General features: G+C 50.0%; 1 protein-coding gene across 1 annotated transcript in view; it reads left to right on the plus strand.

Moving 5' to 3' along the window:
* Positions 1-6,486: 6,486 nt before the first annotated feature.
* The window catches only part of LOC140419840 (interferon regulatory factor 8-like), a 28,000-nt gene continuing 15,549 nt past the window's right edge, over positions 6,487-18,937 (plus strand). Inside the window, 1 exon segment of the mRNA XM_072503886.1 lies at positions 6,487-6,506. The gene's annotated coding sequence lies outside the window, so the exon portion shown is untranslated.

Genomic DNA, 18,937 nt, shown 5'->3' on the forward strand with positions numbered 1-18,937 from the left:
TGACACTGGACGAACCGACGATGAAGTGGAGGCTAGCAAAAGGACAGGAAATGAGACACCTCCAAATAAAACACTTCCTCCACAAAGACAGTGGGGTACCCTGGGGCCCCAGAAAGCACACTACTAGAGGACCTGATAGGCACAAGCAACGCGAAGGGGGGGGGGGGCTATGTGGGAAAATATACGGACAGCTACTGGACAGAGCCGGACTCCACTGGACGAGACCAGACAAAAATGGGAGGACGAACTGGGGACAGAGGTAGGATGGGGACTCTGGAGCGAAGCACTGAGTGGGGTGAGCTCCACCTCCTCCTGCGCAAGGCGAAGCCTAATTCAGCTCAAAGTGGTGCACAGAGCGCACCTGACCAGAACCCGAATGAGCAGGTTCTTCCCGGAGGTGGAGGACAAATGTGAGCGGTGCCAGAGGGGCCCGGCCAACCACACCCACATGTTTTGGGCTTGCCCCAAGCTTGCTGGGTTCTGGACAGCCTTCTCCGAGGCAATGTCCACGGTTGTGGGGGTGAGGGTGAAGCCATGCCCAACAGTGGCAGTCTTCGGGGTATTGGAGCAGCCGGAGCTACACATGGGGAAGGGGGCCGACGCCCTTGCTTTCGCTTCCCAAATCGCACACCGGAGAATCCTGCTCGGCTGGCGATCGGCAGCACCACACGCGGCTGCAGACTGGCTCGCTGTCCTCTCGGAATTTCTCCACCTGGAGAAGATTAAGTACGCCACCCGAGGGTCGGAGGAAGGCTTCCTGGATTCTTGAGGGCAGTTTGTCGGTCTGTTCCAAAACCTGTTTGAGGCCAACAATGAGGAGTAACCGAATAAGTTTTTTTTTTTTTCTTTTTAAACACCTAGATGGTGTTTAAAAAGACAGATCGAGAGCTAACTGCTAAACCTAAACTGGTTTGCAATGGAATTCTTTGAATATTTAGGATTGACCAACAAGTGCTGTCCCACCACGGAATCACAGCAAATATTGGACACTGTGTTCTGTGTATTGCGAACCGGGGCTGCTCAACTGGGGGGTGTTTTTCTTCGCTTGGGAACAGCCTCGTGGACAAACCGAGGGGGATGTCAAAGTGTTAGATCAGGAAGTATTTTTCCTTCTATAACACTGTGGATTCTCAAAAGAAATTTGGTGACTTCACTATCCGAGGTCTCGAGGGAGCAGCTACCCCAGATGTTATTCTCACTTCTAACTCTTCAAATCAAACAACAAAATATTTGTTTTCAACCCAATTCGCTCTCAGTGTCACTAGGTGACCCCGTTCTTCCCCACCCCAGACCACTGACTGTATCTGTACTGATGTTAATCCAGCTCCCTCACACTGTCACTCAGTAACCCCTCTCCCCCAGCACCCTGTGTTACTGACTATATCTGAATTGATGTTAATCCAGCTCCCTCACACTGTCACTCAGTAAACCCTCTCCCCCCAGCACCCTGTGTGACTGACTGTATCTGTACTGATGTTAATCCAGCTCCCTCACACTGTCACTCAGAAACCCCTCTCCCCAGCACCCTGTGTTACTGACTGTATCTGTACTGATGTTAATCCAGCTCCCTCACACTGTCACTCAGTAACCCCTCTCCCCCCAGCACCCTGTGTTACTGACTGTATCTGTACTGATGTTAATCCAGCTCCCTCACACTGTCACTCAGTAACCCCTCTCCCCCCAGCACCCTGTGTTCCTGACTGTATCTGCACTGATGTTAATCCAGCTCCCTCACACTGTCACTCAGTAACCCCTCTCCCCCAGCACCCTGTGTTACTGACTGTATCTGTACTGATGTTAATCCAGCTCCCTCACACTGTCACTCAGTAACCCCTCTCCCCCCAGCACCCTGTGTTCCTGACTGTATCTGCACTGATGTTAATCCAGCTCCCTCACACTGTCACTCAGTAACCCCTCTCCCCCAGCACCCTGTGTTACTGACTGTATCTGTACTGATGTTAATCCAGCTCCCTCACACTGTCACTCAGTAACCCCTCTCCCCCAGCACCCTGTGTTACTGACTGTATCTGTACTGATGTTAATCCAGCTCTCTCACACTGTCACTCAGTAACCCCTCTCTCCCCAGCACCCTGTGTTACTGACTGTGTCTGTATTGATGTTAATCCAGCTCCCTCACACTGTCACTCGGTAACCCCTCTCCCCCAGCACCCTGTGTTACTGACTGTATCTGTACTGATGTTAATCCAGCTCCCTCACACTGTCACTCAGTAACCCCTCTCCCCCAGCACCCTGTGTTACTGACTGTATCTGTACTGATGTTAATCCAGCTCCCTCACACTGTCACTCAGTAACCCCTCTCCCCCAGCACCGTGTTACTGACTGTATCTGTACTGATGTTAATCCAGCTCCCTCACACTGTCACTCAGTAACCCCTCACCCCCAGCACCCTGTGTTACTGACTGTGTCTGTACTGATGTTAATCCAGCTCCCTCACACTGTCACTCGGTAACCCCTCTCCCCCAGCACCCTGTGTTACTGACTGTATCTGTACTGATGTTAATCCAGCTCCCTCACACTGTCACTCAGTAACCACTCTCCCCAGCACCCTGTGTTACTGACTGTATCTGTACTAATGTTAATCCAGCTAACTCACACTGTCACTCAGTAACTCCTCTCTCCCCAGCACCCTGTGTTACTGACTGTATCTGTACTGATGTTAATCCAGCTCCCTCACACTGTCACTCAGTAACCCCTCTCTACCTCAGCACCCTGTGTTACTGACTGTATCTGTACTGATGTTAATCCAGCTCCCTCACACTGTCACTCAGTAACCCCTCACCCCCAGCACCCTGTGTTACTGACTGTGTCTGTACTGATGTTAATCCAGCTCCCTCACACTGTCACTCGGTAACCCCTCTCCCCCAGCACCCTGTGTTACTGACTGTATCTGTACTGATGTTAATCCAGCTCCCTCACACTGTCACTCAGTAACCACTCTCCCCAGCACCCTGTGTTACTGACTGTATCTGTACTGATGTTAATCCAGCTCCCTCACACTGTCACTCAGTAACCCCTCTCCCCCAGCACCCTGTGTTACTGACTGTTTCTATACTGATGTTAATCCAGCTCCCTCACACTGTCACTCAGTAACTCCTCTCTCCCCAGCACCCTGTGTTACTGACTGTATCTGTACTGATGTTAATCCAGCTCCCTCACACTGTCACTCAGTAACCCCTCTCTCCCTCAGCACCCTGTGTTACTGACTGTATCTGTACTGATGTTAATCCAGCTCCCTCACACTGTCACTCAGTAACCCCTCACCCCCAGCACCCTGTGTTACTGACTGTGTCTGTACTGATGTTAATCCAGCTCCTTCACACTGTCACTCAGTAACCCCTCTCCCCCAGCACCCTGTGTTACTGACTGTGTCTGTACTGATGTTAATCCAGCTAACTCACACTGCCACTCAGTAACCCCTCACCCCAGCACCCTGTGTTACTGACTGTATCTGTACTGATGTTAATCCAGCTCCCTCACACTGTCACTCAGTAACCCCTCACCCCCAGCACCCTGTGTTACTGACTGTGTCTGTACTGATGTTAATCCAGCTAACTCACACTGTCACTCAGTAATCCCTATCCCCAGCACCCTGTGTTACTGACTGTGTCTGTACTGATGTTAATCCAGCTCCCTCACACTGTCACTCAGTAACCCCTCTCCCCCAGCACCCTGTGTTACTGACTGTATCTGTACTGATGTTAATCCAGCTCCCTCACACTGTCACTCAGTAACCCCTCTCTCCCTCAGCACCCTGTGTTACTGACTGTATCTGTACTGATGTTAATCCAGCTCCCTCACACTGTCACTCAGTAACCCCTCTCTCCCTCAGCACCCTGTGTTACTGACTGTATCTGTACTGATGTTAATCCAGCTCCCTCACACTGTCACTCAGTAACCTCTCTCGCCCCAGCACCCTGTGTTACTGACTGTATCTGTACTGATGTTAATCCAGCTCCCTCACACTGTCACTCAGTAACCTCTCTCGCCCCAGCACCCTGTGTTACTGACTGTATCTGTACTGATGTTAATCCAGCTCCCTCACACTGTCACTCAGTAACCCCTCTCTCCCTCAGCACCCTGTGTTACTGACTGTATCTGTACTGATGTTAATCCAGCTCCCTCACACTGTCACTCAGTAACCCCTCTCCCCCAGCACCCTGTGTTACTGACTGTATCTGTACTGATGTTAATCCAGCTCCCTCACACTGTCACTCGGTAACCCCTCTCCCCCAGCACCCTGTGTTACTGACTGTATCTGTACTGATGTTAATCCAGCTCCCTCACACTGTCACTCGGTAACCCCTCTCCCCCAGCACCCTGTGTTACTGACTGTATCTGTACTGATGTTAATCCAGCTCCCTCACACTGTCACTCAGTAACCCCTCTCCCCCAGCACCCTGTGTTACTGACTGTATCTGTACTGATGTTAATCCAGCTCCCTCACACTGTCACTCAGTAACCCCTCTCCCCCAGCACCGTGTTACTGACTGTATCTGTACTGATGTTAATCCAGCTCCCTCACACTGTCACTCAGTAACCCCTCTCCCCCAGCACCCTGTGTTACTGACTGTATCTGTACTGATGTTAATCCAGCTCGTTCACACTGTCACTCAGTAACCCCTCTCTCCCCAGCACCCTGTGTTACTGACTGTATCTGTACTGATGTTAATCCAGCTCCCTCACACTGTCACTCAGTAACCCCTCTCCCCCAGCACCCTGTGTTACTGACTGTATCTGTACTGATGTTAATCCAGCTCCCTCACACTGTCACTCAGTAACCCCTCTCTCCCTCAGCACCCTGGGTAAGTGATTGCATCTTTATCAATGCAAATCCTTTGTCACATATATAATTTTACTTCATGATTTTAATGGGTGCGGGCTGGCTAGGGGGAGGGGTGGTGGCTGGGATAGGGGGTTGAGGGAGAAGGGGGTGCGTGGGGGGGGGGGGGGAAGGGGTGGGATGCGGGAGGCCTGGGCCTCTTGTCCACGGGACCGTTACCATCTGGGCAGTCAGTGCTCAAAACAGTCTACCCCAGCTTTGTAGACCATCCCAGCTGATCGGCCAATGGCGGCTTTCCTTTCTGGATGGCAGCAGCGATTGGATGAGAATCAGGAGGGCGCCTGAGAATTCCTGGCTGGGCCTCATCGCACGTCATGGACTGTTGTGGCCTTCCTCCCCGGATCTGGTCGAAGACTAAGCGGCTCGGGGAGAGTTCATTTTAAGCTGTCAACGGGTCACACCACCCATTCATGTTCAGAATGGAGTTCAGTTACAAGTGGCGTACCACAAGGATCTGTTCTGGGGCCGTTGCTGTTTGTCATTTTTATCAATGACCTAGAGGAGGGGGCGCAGAAGGGTGGGTGAGTAAATTTGCAGACGACACTAAAGTCGGTGGTGTTGTCGACAGTGTGGAAGGATGTAGCAGGTTACAGAGGGACATAGATAAGCTGCAGAGCTGGGCTGAGAGGTGGCAAATGGAGTTTAATGTAGAGAAGTGTGAGGTGATTCACTTTGGAAGGAATAACAGGAATGCGGAATATTTGGCTAATGGTAAAGTTCTTGGAAGTGTGGATGAGCAGAGGGATCTAGGTGTCCATGTACATAGATCCCTGAAAGTTGCCACCCAGGTTGATAGGGTTGTGAAGAAGGCCTATGGAGTGTTGGCCTTTATTGGTAGAGGGATTGAGTTCCGGAGTCATGAGGTCATGTTGCAGCTGTACAAAATTCTGGTACGGCCGCATTTGGAGTATTGCGTACAGTTCTGGTCACCACATTATAGGAAGGACATGGAGGCTTTGGAGCGGGTGCAGAGGAGATTTACCAGGATGTTGCCTGGTATGGAGGGAAAATCTTATGAGGAAAGGCTGATGGAATTGAGGTTGTTTTCGTTGGAGAGAAGAAGGTTAAGAGGAGACCTAATAGAGGCATACAAAATGATCAGGGGGTTAGATAGGGTGGACAGTGAGAGCCTTCTCCCGCGGATGGAAATGGCTGGCACGAGGGGACATAGCTTTAAACTGAGGGGTAATAGATATAGGACAGAGGTCAGAGGTAGGTTCTTTACGCAAAGAGTGGTGAGGCCGTGGAATGCCCTACCTGCTACAGTAGTGAACTCGCCAACATTGAGGGCATTTAAAAGTTTATTGGATAAGCATATGGATGATAATGGCATAGTGTAGGTTAGATGGCTTTTGTTTCGGTGCAACATCGTGGGCCGAAGGGCCTGTACTGCGCTGTATTCTATGTTCTATGTTCTATTCTCCACTCCTCATCCACCCCCACCTCCACAACCATCCTTCCTCTGACTTATCCGCCCCCTCTTTCTCTCTTGCAAAGTTCCAACAAGTGGATTCCTCTTCCAGCTCGAACTATCTTTGTTCAAACCCTCGGCTCACTGGAACCAACACTCCCCATTTTGGCTTCCCCTGCCTCTTCGCCCGGCTTGGCGCGTCTGGCCCTGGATTGAGGAGTTGGGCAGCACCAGGTAAGAAAATGGAGCTGACACGAGGTGGCCTGAGTTTTAACCACGCACGGAATTCGTGCCTTCCTCCAGGGGGTCCCGCCCGCTAGACAGAGCCGAAAGTGGTGAATTGAGATTTGGAAGTCCGACCGCCATTTTGTTTTGATTCGTTCACGAGACACGAGTGTCTCCGGCCATTGTGATTCACTTCCCGCTGACAGCGTACCCCCGCCCACTGGTTTCCTGGTGGCGTGGGTGGCTTCAATGGCAAATCCCATTGACAAGAGGTGGGAGGATTGAATCCTGCCGCCAGCAGAGGGCACGGCGTCGAAAGACTCGTGGCTGGGGAAACCAGAGAATCCAATCCAATAATCCTTAACTGCTATCTTTATCTCCACTCAAACAAAACCCATCTCTGGTCACAATCCACTGTTAAATACAGTTAGCGGACTCAGCAATACTTGCTGTAAAGCGATGTCTTGGATAAACCACTTTGAAAAAGAGCGACCCTTCAGGAACCAGTTTGCAGATTCTTGCCCGTCTCAAACACACTTTAAACTACCAGCCTTTCCAGAAACTGCTGTTCATATTGTCTGGGGAAATCTATTTACCTGAACTACTTTGAGAAAAGCTGCCGGTCTGTCCGCAGTCAAATCTTTAACTGACTGTTTCTCTGGAAACTGCTGGTTTGCTCACGGACAGATCTTTAACGGAACTGTATTGAGAGCACAGCTTCTTGTCTGTTCACATCCCAATCTAAAAGTAATCTTCGAAACTGAAAAAACTCAATACCTGACTACTTCAGCCCCTGGCTCCTTCCATTAACTATCTCATCTCACTAAGCTGAACACAATGTCTCTAATTATCTACTCCCCAAGAATCCCTCTTTCTATAAGCAAAATTCCATTAGGCCAACTCCAGTAAACAATATCCGTGTTTGCAATGAATCGTGATCTTACTTTTATGATGCTTTACTTGCACCTCTGCAGCTAAAAAGTCTGTCTGTCATGTAGGCCAGGATCTTTGAAGACATGACTGCAGCAGTCATACACACACCAATCATTCCTGCACCAAATACATATAATACAGGGAGGGGGCATTTAGCTCACTTGGCTGGACAACTGGTTCCGGATGCAAAGCAAGGCCAGCAGCAAGGGTTCAAACCCCATACTTGCCCCGTATCCATGAAGGCCCACCTTCTCAGCCTTGCCTGAGGTGTGGTGACCCTCGGGTTACAGCACCCACCAGCCAGCTCTCCCCCTCAAAGGGGATTGCAACTCATGGTCATCTGGGACTATGGCGACTTTAACTTAAATATAGTACAATATATCTGGAATCCCTGCATTCTGCACACATGCAGTCTACCACTGCGGTCCCCTGTGGTGTAGGGAAGTCCCTTGTAGGGGTCCCAGGATTTAGACCCTTCCACAGTGAGGGACGGACTCTCCTATTATATGCTCCCTGCCAGGCATTTTGTAAGCCTTGCCATCTCCGTTTCCCTTCCCACACGCAGCAGGTGCACAAGGCAGACTTATTTTTTTCTACAACAAGGTTTTCCTGGTCGAAGGGGCAGGCTCCCCTCCACATGGCTGTCCGGGAGACACTCCCGCCATCGGTGTGCGACGGAAGGATTTTGAGGTCGGCGATCGACCTATTTATTTTGACGCGTTGCAAACCCGCTTTCCTTGGCCATCAAAAGTCCTGGAGCGGGACTCGAACAGCGCTGCCCACTGTGCCACAAGACCCCCGATTTGTACGTGTGGTAAACAGTGACAAAATATTTATCGCCCAATGCAAATCATTCCGTTAACATTGAGTTGGTGCTTATCTGACTGCTACGTTTTGGCATTTTTAAAATTGTGAGTCAAAGCACGAGTCGGGCGTTAATTGAATACATCATTGCTCATTCAAGGTATTCTCATTTGTACAGAGGATTGTTGTTTGCGGTGCTTGTGAGGAGCGAGCCTTTCAGATGTCGCTGCCTTGAACACTTGCAGAGGGCCTGGTTCAGAGAAGCAGAGCTGGTTCACAATGCAAAAGAACCAAGTTGTGTGTCATTGTTTGAAAAAGCTGAGGTTGGAAAGTGTATCATGCTAAATATGAACTCCACTAGTGGAGTAGAGGTCAAAAGCCACGAGGTTTTTGCTGAAACAATATAAAACACGGGCGGCACGGTGGCGAGCGCTGCTGCCTCACGGCGCCGAGGACCCGGGTTCGATACCGGCCCCGGGTCACTGTCCGTGTGGAGTTTGCACATTCTCCCCGAGTTTAACCAAAGATGTGCAGGAGATACAGAAGTCTGAGAAGACGCACAAACAGACTCAGAAACAGCTTCTTCCCCAATGTCACCAGACTCCTAAATGACCCTCTTATGGACTGACCTCATTAACACTACACCCTGTATGCTTCATCCGATGCCAGTGCTTATGTAGTTACATTGTGTATGTTGTGTTGCCCTCTTATGTATTTTCTTTTATTTCCTTTTCTTTTCATGTACTTAATGATGTGTTGAGTTTCTTGCAGAAAAATACTTTTCATGTACCTCGGTACACGCGACAATAAACAAATCCAATCCAATCCAGGGTAGGTGGATTGGCCATGCTAAATTGCCCTTTATTTGAAAAAAATAATAATTGGGTACTCAAAATTTATTTTTAAAAAGCTCAAAAAATAAAATAAAGCAGTTTGACCCCACTGCGACTATGGTCCCCAACTCTAGGCACCTAAAGGATGTGAAGGGGTGAGTTAAAGGTGGTTGGGGGTTGCAGTGGGCGGGGATTAAGGGCCCAGAAAGAGGGGAAGCGCCCTGCCTGGGACCCGCACAGCCGTCTCATGGGGCTGTGACTTTGGAGTTGTTGTCTGTAAAACTCCAGACACTTCGACCAGTTTATTAGTCAAGTGTTTTACCCAGGTGCCCTTATTTCGAGATGAACAAGTTGAGGACGTGCAGAAGTTGAGGGCAGCACGGTAGCATAGTGGTTAGCACAACTGCTTTACAGCTCCAGGGTCCCAGGTTCGATTCCCCACTGGGTCACTGTCTGTGTGGAGTCTGCACGTTCTCCCCGTGTGTGCGTGGGTTTCCTCCGGGTGCTCCGGTTTCCTCCCACAGTCCAAAGATGTGCGGGTTAGGTGGATTGGCCATGCTAAATTGCCCTTAGTGTCCAAAATTGCCCTTAGTGCTGGGTGGGGTTACTGGGTTATGGGGATAGGGTGGAGGTGTTGAGTTTGGGTAGTGTGCTCTTTCCAAGAGCCGGTGCAGACTCAATGGGCCAAATGGCCTCCTTCTGCACTGGAAATTCTATGAATTCTATGATTCACAATTCAACCATTAAAACAGTTAGTCCTTAAATTATTCCCACTATCTCACTCGGTCATTGGTAAGATTTTAGAGCCCATTATTAAAGATGAAATCGCGGAGTACTTGGCAGTGCATGGTAAAATAGGACTGAGTCAGCACGGCTTTGTCAAGGGGAGGTCATGTCTGACAAATCTGTTTGAGTTATTTGAGGAAGTAACAAGGAAGTTAGGCAAAGGAGAATGTTGCTCTTATTAGCCTTAGTTTATTACCTCTGATTATGTCACCTTTGCTCATGAGTCGCCAGGTATCTTTCTGATACCGCCACGTGGTTCAAGCTCGAGTTATGATTAATAAGCCAGCACACCGCTTAGTAAGATTGAAATCAACGGTCATTTATTATATACAACAAGTAATGCTTACACAATAATGCTACTCTCTATATAGGAACCTACCACTACTGGCCAATACTTAACTTTAGGAAGGGCCCACCAGGTCAGGGAAACTAATGGCTTATCGAATCTGATCTGGCCCGCGGGATTCAAAAGGCTGATACGGGTCGATGGCTAGGAGTCTCTATCTGGTAGCGATCGCTGGAGTCAAACTTACGCTTTCTGGTCGATGTTCTTGCGAAGGTCGCGAGCAGGCGAAGAAGGGAGAGAGAGAGAGCGATCTGAACTTGGCCCCTCACTTTATAGGGTCCCGGGGCTTCCCGCCTCTCGGGGCGGCCCTTGACCCTGAGTCCCAAGTGATTGGACTTGTTCCCAATCACTGGGTTAGATATATCCAATAACGGGGCGATTCCTCGATCGGGGGGTGGTCGTTCACCTGTCTTTGTTTCGGCCACTGCAGGCGCCGACAGGTCTGGCCCGGTATTCAATTGCTAATATGTTGCAATTGTTCCCGGGGATAGCCGATTAAACTGCAGATGTCTGGGTTGATGTGCTGCTAATAGTCTTGAGTATCGATCTGGGCCGACTTCCCCAGAGCCGAATACGCTATTCTGTCTGCAGCTGTCCGTTTGTGTCCTGTTGCCTGCTTTTCCCATCAGCCTTTTCGGTTCGCCATTTTAAATCGGGTTTTGGCCAAATTAATAGGGAATCAGCCATTTTAGGTGGCTACAGACCCTCCTTGTGATCCTAACGCGAAGCGTGAAGGATCACATAAGTCTTGTCCTTTCCGTTCCCTGACCGGGGGGGGGGGGGGGGGGGGGGGCCTCCTACATGGCCACTACTCTGACCCTAGCTATGCACAAAAATTTACCTAAACAATTCTTGAGGGCGCTATGTCAGGCAGGGGCATGTATCTAAAAAAATAAAAACTTGGAACCTCTAATTTTACCTAAAACACTCATCAAGCATTGCATAATCCTATCTCTCTAAACATACAACAACAATCAAAATATTCCATATATTTTTTCCTGGCTTGGCAGTCAAGCTCAGGATCATCCATTTCTTTTTATTGACAGGAAAAACGCAAGTGCATGTTTTATTATTCTGGTTTCATAGGTCGCGGGGGTCTGGGGTCTGGTCATAACCGAATATAGGGGATCGGATCCGATATACCGGGGTTCGAGCGCGGTACGCTCTCCTTTTCCACTTGTGGAGGCGCATGGTCTGTACTGCACAGCAGAGTATGGCCAATGCCAACAGTGCCTCAATGATGTACGATAAGGAGTACCAAGTTATGAACTTGGCGCACCAGGATAATGCAGCGTGGCTGGTGACTGGGCCCTCGGTACTGCGGGGCAGTGAAACATTAACGGCAGTGAGGTTTGGAGTAATGGGGTCCGCGTTCCCGCGCAACCAAATGTCCAAATGCAAGATGTTGAGCACGAAGAAAGGAGTCCTCATGGCTGTCCTCTTTCTCTGTGTTCTCTGTTTTTCTCCGGTCCTGGAGTTCTGTAAAACAAGCATAGTATCTGTAACTACCTTGGTTTAATATCCGGTGTGTTAGTGTGTCTGTCCTACTTGGGGCCAATTAAACCCTTATAAATTGGTCACTATATGTGACTTCGCCCCCATTTTTTTTTTCAAAACAAATGTTTGGACACGGCACACTTCCCAATGGTGGACCATGCCTAAATAAATAAAACTGTTTTTGAAAGGAAAAGGTCGAATGAGGTGCGTATGGGCCGTGACGGGTAAGATTTGGTTGGAGTCCCCGGGTAGGACGGCTACCAATACCGTATGTCCCCTACCCGAGCGTTTTTGACCAACGGGGGGTCCCCAGGCAGGGCGGGTCTCACGCCGTCTCTCCACTGCCTGAGCAACCGCCAAGAACGGGCAAAAATGTAGTCATCATGGTGGGGTTGCTACTTTGATTCTAACCTCGAATCACAAGAGCAACTACGATCGGGCATCTGATACCCGAACAAGTATCAGCTGAAAAGCTAGTTCCTCTGACAAGCGTCTGGTCTCGGTGGGTCTCTGAGGCAAGTCCTCAGAGGTTTCGGCAGAATGGGCGTGTGAGAAAATTTCTCCTGTCGGACAAACAACATTAAACAAACATACAAACAACGGAAAACATCCTGCAGGTTCCATCAGGAAGGACAACACTTTTCACCAAGTGTCTCCTTTAAATCATCATGTGGGCACCTCAGTTCTCTGTTGCGAACAGGATCGCAAAGGGGTTGGCGGATTGGGGGTCTGACTCGGGGTCGTCCCCTTCTCCCGGGTGCCAAATTCTGGAGTGAATTAATGTTGAGAGGGCTGCGTGGTATGGGTTGGGGTTGCTCTTGTCGTTGCGGACGAGTCTGTAGGAGTTGTCGCGGTGCCAATGAGTGGGGTTGAGTTGAGTGGGGATAAAGTCAGGGTATTCCGTCTGGGTCAGTGGTGTGGTTTGTTTAAGAAAGTGATGAGGAAGGGGTCACTGGAGTTGAAGTCGGAGTTGTTGGGTGTGGGACCCGGATAGTAGGGAGGCGTGCTGTGGCTGTCGTCAGAGTCACAGTCGCTGTCTCTGCAGTCTGTGGGCGTTCCGGGGCGGAGTGTAAAGTTTGTGGGTGGAGTCGGGGGCGAGTCCGTGTCTGGGCTGGACGTGGAGGGGGTTGGTGTGGTCACGGTGGCTGTGGGCGGGGTTTGGTCTGCTGCGTCAAGCATGACGTGGTGGGCGTGGTTTGACTGTGCTCCATAAACCTTTAGCTGGTTTATATGAAACCACGCAGTCTTACCATTTGGGTATTTGGTTTTGTATACCGATGGGCTTACTTTATCCGTAATGGAGTACGGACCCGAGTATTTCGGAGACAGAAATGTGCTGGGGTTATACACCGACAACATCACCTTTTGTCCTATATTATACTCCGTAGCATGTACTGCCTTTTAGTGCCCAGTTTAACAGCGGCTGCGAACTGAGTCGTTTTTACATTTGCAAGTAATTGCTCAATGGCTTTCTCGTGGGTGAGGGCCGTAACTTCAGGGCTGGTCAGGTCTAAACCCAACAAGTACTCTGTCCCTTTCATGGGGCGTCTGGTCATGAGGGTGTGTGGGGTGAAACCTGTGGAGGTGGAAACAGTGTTACGCAAAAACATCAGCGCAAAGGGGAGGACTGAGTCCCAAGTGGTGTTGTTCTGCTGGACCATTTTTCTGAGGGTAGTTTTTAGGGTCTCATTCATGCGCTCCACTATACCACTCGACTGAGGGTGGTACGCAATGTGAAATTTTTGGGTTATGCCAAATATTGTGAGGACGTTCTGCATGACCCGACCCGTAAAGTGAGAACCTTGGTCCGACTCAATACTGCGGGGGAGTCCCCATCTTGTAAAAATGTGGTGGGTTAGGATTTTGGCGGTGGTTTTCGCGGTGTTGGTGCGGGCGGGAAATGCTTCCACCCACTTTGTAAAAGTGTCTATGGCCACCAGAACATATTTATAGCCATTCCTGCAAGGGGGCAATGGACCTATAAAATCAATCTGGAGGTTAGTCCAGGGGCCGTTAACGGGTCGGGTGTGGCTGAGATGTGCCTTTTTGGCATATCTATCTGGGTTGTTCTGTGCGCAGATGAGGCAATTCTCAATGTAATGGGATACATCCTCTTTGAGATTAGGCCACCAACAAAGCTGTTTGAGGTGGGCTGCGGTGGGTTCGGTTCCCTGGTGTCCATGACCATCATGGAATAAACAGATCATTTGATTCCTATCCTGCTCAGGAACTACATAAAGGGTGTCCTTTAACACCACACCGTCATGTGTGGTTATTGTATTTTTGTACCTCTCGTATGAGGCTGGAAACTTCCCTTTCACGATCTCAGTGAGAGCTATCCTGCTTCTGGGCCTCTACTAGATCTTCGATCCTAGTCTGCGCGACCTGAACTGCACTCACTGGCGCACTCACTGGGGCGCTCCCGGGGGGCTTCCAAAAATACCCATGCCTGGATCCTGCCTTAGCCAGTGCGTCGGCTTTTACATTTCCAGGGGGGGAGGAACGATGGTGGCTGCGGACTTTTATGATGCCAAAGGTCCGGTTTTTGGCTTTTTTCAGAATATGGCGGAGTAATGGGGCTGAGGGGAGGGGTTTCCCATCCACGGAAACAAATCCTCTCGTTTCCCAGAGGGGCAGAAATTCAGTGAGGCTGTTGCGCACGTATAGGCTGTCTGAATATATGTCTGCTGGGCTGGGGAAGGAATCTGGGTGGTCTACAATGTAGGCGATGGCCGCAAGCTCTGCTGCCTGCGCGCCTGAGTGTCCGGGTAATTTTAATGCGATTTCCTCGAGGGCGCGTCCCTGCGCGTCCTCCACATAAACCCCACAACCTGTTATGCGTTGCCCATCCAGGACTGTGGAAGATCCATCCACATAGATCCTAATGGGATCACACGTGTCCGGGTGAGGGGGCTCTGAGATGGAGTGGCTAGTTTTCTGGGGGGTGTTTTAGCTATAAAGGGGCCTGTATTATGGTGGGGCGAGATGATTTCACATTCATGGGGGGGTTCCGGGGTACTGTAGATTGTCCGCTAAGTATGTGTGTGTTTTGGTCCGTTTGACTGTGATGTCCCGTCCTTGTAAGAGAAGGGTCCACCTAGCAGCGCGGATTTGGCTGACGGTACCGTCTTTAAGTCGTCCGTCTAGTAAAAGTTGGGTGGGGGTGTGTTCGGTCAAAATGGTGATGGGGTTCAGTCCGGTAATGTATGAAAAGTACTGGACTGCCCAGAAAACTGCGAGCAGGTGCCTCTCACAGGCTGAAAATCCCTGCTCCACAGCATCTAAAATCCGGGAGGCATAAGCTACTGGTCTTAACTGGTCGTGCCGTTCCTGCAGGAGCACGGCTGGAAGGGTGCGGTCTGTGGTCGCTACCTCTATGGCGAAAGGGGAAAGCAGGTCTGGAACTTGTAGTGCGGGGGCAGCTATGAGCGCCTGTTTTAATGATTCCACAGCATCCGTATGCTGCGGAAGCCATTCCCAGGGGGCTCCTTTCTTTAGGAGGTCTGAGAGGGGCGCTGCCTTGCTGGCGAAACCGTCAATGTGGTTTCGGCAGTAGCCAACCAGTCCGGAAAACGATCGGAGGGCTGAAACGTGTTGGGGAAGGGGCAATTTAGCGATCGAGTCAATTCTTTTGTGCTCGATCTCGCATTTTCCGTGTGTGATAATAGTACCCAAATATACCACTTTCTCTTCAAATATCTGGGCCTTTTTGGGGTTTACTTTACAGCCAATGGAATGTAGTAATTCCAGGAGTTCGGACAGAAGCTCAATGTGCTCTTCCTTCGTGTCTGTCTGCAGTAGTAGATCGTCTACATACTGTACCAGACATTCGGGACGAGAAAATTTTGCTAGTCCATTTGCCAGCTGTCGGTGGAAAATGGAGGGGGAGTTGTGGAAGCCTTGTGGCAGGCATGTCCACGTGTACTGCTGCGCTCTGAAAGTGAAGGCAAATTTATACTGGCACGCCTTTGCCAATGGAATGGACCAGAACCCATTACTGACGTCCAAAACCGTGAAATATCGGGCATGGAGTCCCTGTTTGAGCATGGTCTCGGGACTTGTTGCAACGGTGGGGGCTGCTACGGGGGTGACTTTATTGAGCTCCCGATAATCTATGGTCAAGCGCCATGATCCGTCTGGTTTCCTTACTGGCCAAATCGGGGCATTATTAGTTGAGGCTACCGATCTTAGGACACCCTGCTCTAATAAGCTTTCTATGACCTTTAGGATTTCTCCCTCTGCTTCTAGGGGAAATCCGTACTGTTTTTGGGGTCTAGGGTCCGGTCCTGTTCAATGGACACTGTCCCACTCTACTGCTGCTGGTCGCTGCGACCGCAAATTCCTCAGGGTTCATGAGGCGTTGCATTGCCTGCATGGCCATCTCTCTTATCTGCTCGCTACGTTCAAATTTGGAACAGGGGGCTAAGGTGGTGTCGTAGATGCGGGTACGGCTTGCGCTAATTTCCGAAAATTCAGAGTTCCGACAGTTTTGACGCAACAAAATCTATCAGTTTTACCTTATAACCCTGTTAGTTACGCGTGCATACACACACTTCCGAATTGAGAATTATTAACCAGATCCGCTTGAACACTTGTGGGGTTTTTTTTTGTTTTTGTTTCCGATTGGATTCTATTCAAATTGTTGGGGTTCTCCCGGAGTGGTTTTCCACTTCTATGTCGGGTCCCGGCGGAGTCGCCAATTATGTTGCTCTTATTAGCCTTAGTTTATTACCTCTGATTATGTCACCTTTGCTCATGAGTCGCCAGGTATCTTTCTGATACCGCCATGTGGTTCAAGCTCGAGTTATGATTAATAAGTCAGCACACCGCTTAGTAAGATTGAAATCAACGGTCATTTATTATATACAACAAGTAATGCTTACACAATAATGCTACTCTCTATATAGGAACCTACCACTACTGGCCAATACTTAACTTTAGGAAGGGCCCACCAGGTCAGGGAAACAAATGGCTTATCGAATCTGATCTGGCCCGCGGGATTCAAAAGGCAGATACAGGTCGATGTCTAGGAGTCTCTATCGGGTAGCGATCGCTGGAGTCAAACTTACGCTTTCTGGTCGATGTTCTTGCGAAGGTCGCGAGCAGGCGAAGAAGGGAGAGAGAGAGAGCGATCTGAACTTGGCCCCTCACTTTATAGGGTCCCGGGGCTTCCCGCCTCTCGGGGCGGCCCTTGACCCTGAGTCCCAAGTGATTGGACTTGTTCCCAATAACGGGGCGATTCCTCGATCGGGGGGGTGGTCGTTCACCTGTCTTTGTTTCGGCCACTGCAGGCGCCGACAGGTCTGGCCCGGCATTCAATTGCTAATATGTTGCAATTGTTCCCGGGGATAGCCGATTAAACTGCAGATGTCTGGGTTGATGTGCTGCTAATGGTCTTGAGTATCGATCTGGGCCGACTTTTCCCATCAGCCTTTTCGGTTCGCCATTTTAAATCGGGTTTTGGCCAAATTAATAGGGAATCAGCCATTTTAGGTGGCTACAGGCCCCTTCCTCAATTGCCCCCCTGAACGGAGTGTCTCACTCAGCCATTTCAGAGAGGGGGGCCATTAAGAGTCAACCGCATCATGTAGGCCAGACCGGGGTAAAGACGGCAGATTTCCCTTGCCCTAAAGTGGAACATTAGTGCGAACCAGATGGTTTTTTTTTTGAATAACAATTGATGATAGTTGTCACGGTCATCATTATTGAGATTAGCGCCATATATTCCAGATTTTATTAATTGAATTTAAATTCCCCATTGGTGAGGGTTTAATCCCATGACCCCTGAGCCTGGGCCCTCTGGATTACTAGTCTGGAGCCACAACTACATCATCACCTGCCTAAGGGATGTTTTTAAAAACATCCGTTTGTGGGATGTGAAGCGTCGCTGGTCAGGCCCAGAATTTATTGTCCAAACCTAATTGCCCCTTGAGAAGGTGGTGGGTGAGCCGCCGCCTTGAACCGGTTGCAGTCCCTGTGTGGTGTGGGTAACACCCACAGTGCTGTCAGGGAGGGAGGTCCAGGATTGTGACCCGGCGACAGTGAAGGAACGGCCGATATATTTCCCAGTCAGGATGGTGAGTGTGGGGCTCGGAGGGGAACTTGCAGGTGGTGGAGTTCCCCATGTGTCTGCTGCCCCTTGTCCTTCTAGATGGCAGAGGTGGTGGGTTTGGAAGGTGCTGTCTAATTAGCCACAATCTTTAAACATGACACAAGAGAAGCTGGTTCTATTTATAGATTCCTGACTTGCGTGACGGCACTGTGTCAATGAACAGGTAAACAACATTGACACACAACACTGCTGGGTCACGCACATCCTGGGATTAGATACAGAGTAAAGCTCCCTCTACACTGTCCCCATCAAACACTCCCAGGACAGGTACAGCACGGGGTTAGATACAGAGTAAAGCTCCCTCTACACTGTCCCCATCAAACACTCCCAGGACAGGTACAGCACGGGGTTAGATACAGAGTAAAACTCCCTCTACACTGTCCCCAGCAAACACTCCCAGGACAGGTACAGCACGGGGTTAGATACAGAGTAAAGCTCCCTCGACACTGTCCCCATCAAACACTCCCAGGACAGGTACAGCACGGGGTTAGATACAGAGTAAAGCTCCCTCTACACTGTCCCCATCAAACACTCCCAGGACAGGTACAGCACGGGGTTAGATACAGAGTAAAGCCCCCTCTACACTGTCCCCATCAAACACTCCCAGGACAGGTACAGCACGGGGTTAGATACAGAGTAAAGCTCCCTCTCCATTGTCCCTATCAAACACTCCCAGGACAGGTACAGCACGGGGTTAGATACAGAGTAAAGCTCCCTCTACACTGTCCCCATCACACACTCCCAGGACAGGTACAGCACGGGGTTAGATACAGAGTAAAGCTCCCTCTACACTGTCCCCATCACACACTCCCAGGACAGGTACAGCACGGGGTTAGATACAGAGTAAAGCTCCCTCTACACTGTCCCCATCAAACACTCCCAGGACAGGTACAGCACGGGGTTAGATACAGAGTAAAGCTCCCTCAACACTGTCCCCAGCAAACACTCCCAGGACAGGTACAGCACGGGGTTAGATACAGAGTAAAGCTCCCTCTACACTGTCCCCAGCAAACACTCCCAGGACAGGTACAGCACGGGGTTAGATACAGAGTAAAGCTCCCTCAACACTGTCCCCATCAAACACTCCCAGGACAGGTACAGCACGGGGTTAGATACAGAGTAAAGCTCC

This window comes from Scyliorhinus torazame, chromosome 5 (assembly GCF_047496885.1).
Source record: "Scyliorhinus torazame isolate Kashiwa2021f chromosome 5, sScyTor2.1, whole genome shotgun sequence".
NCBI lineage: Eukaryota > Metazoa > Chordata > Chondrichthyes > Carcharhiniformes > Scyliorhinidae > Scyliorhinus > Scyliorhinus torazame.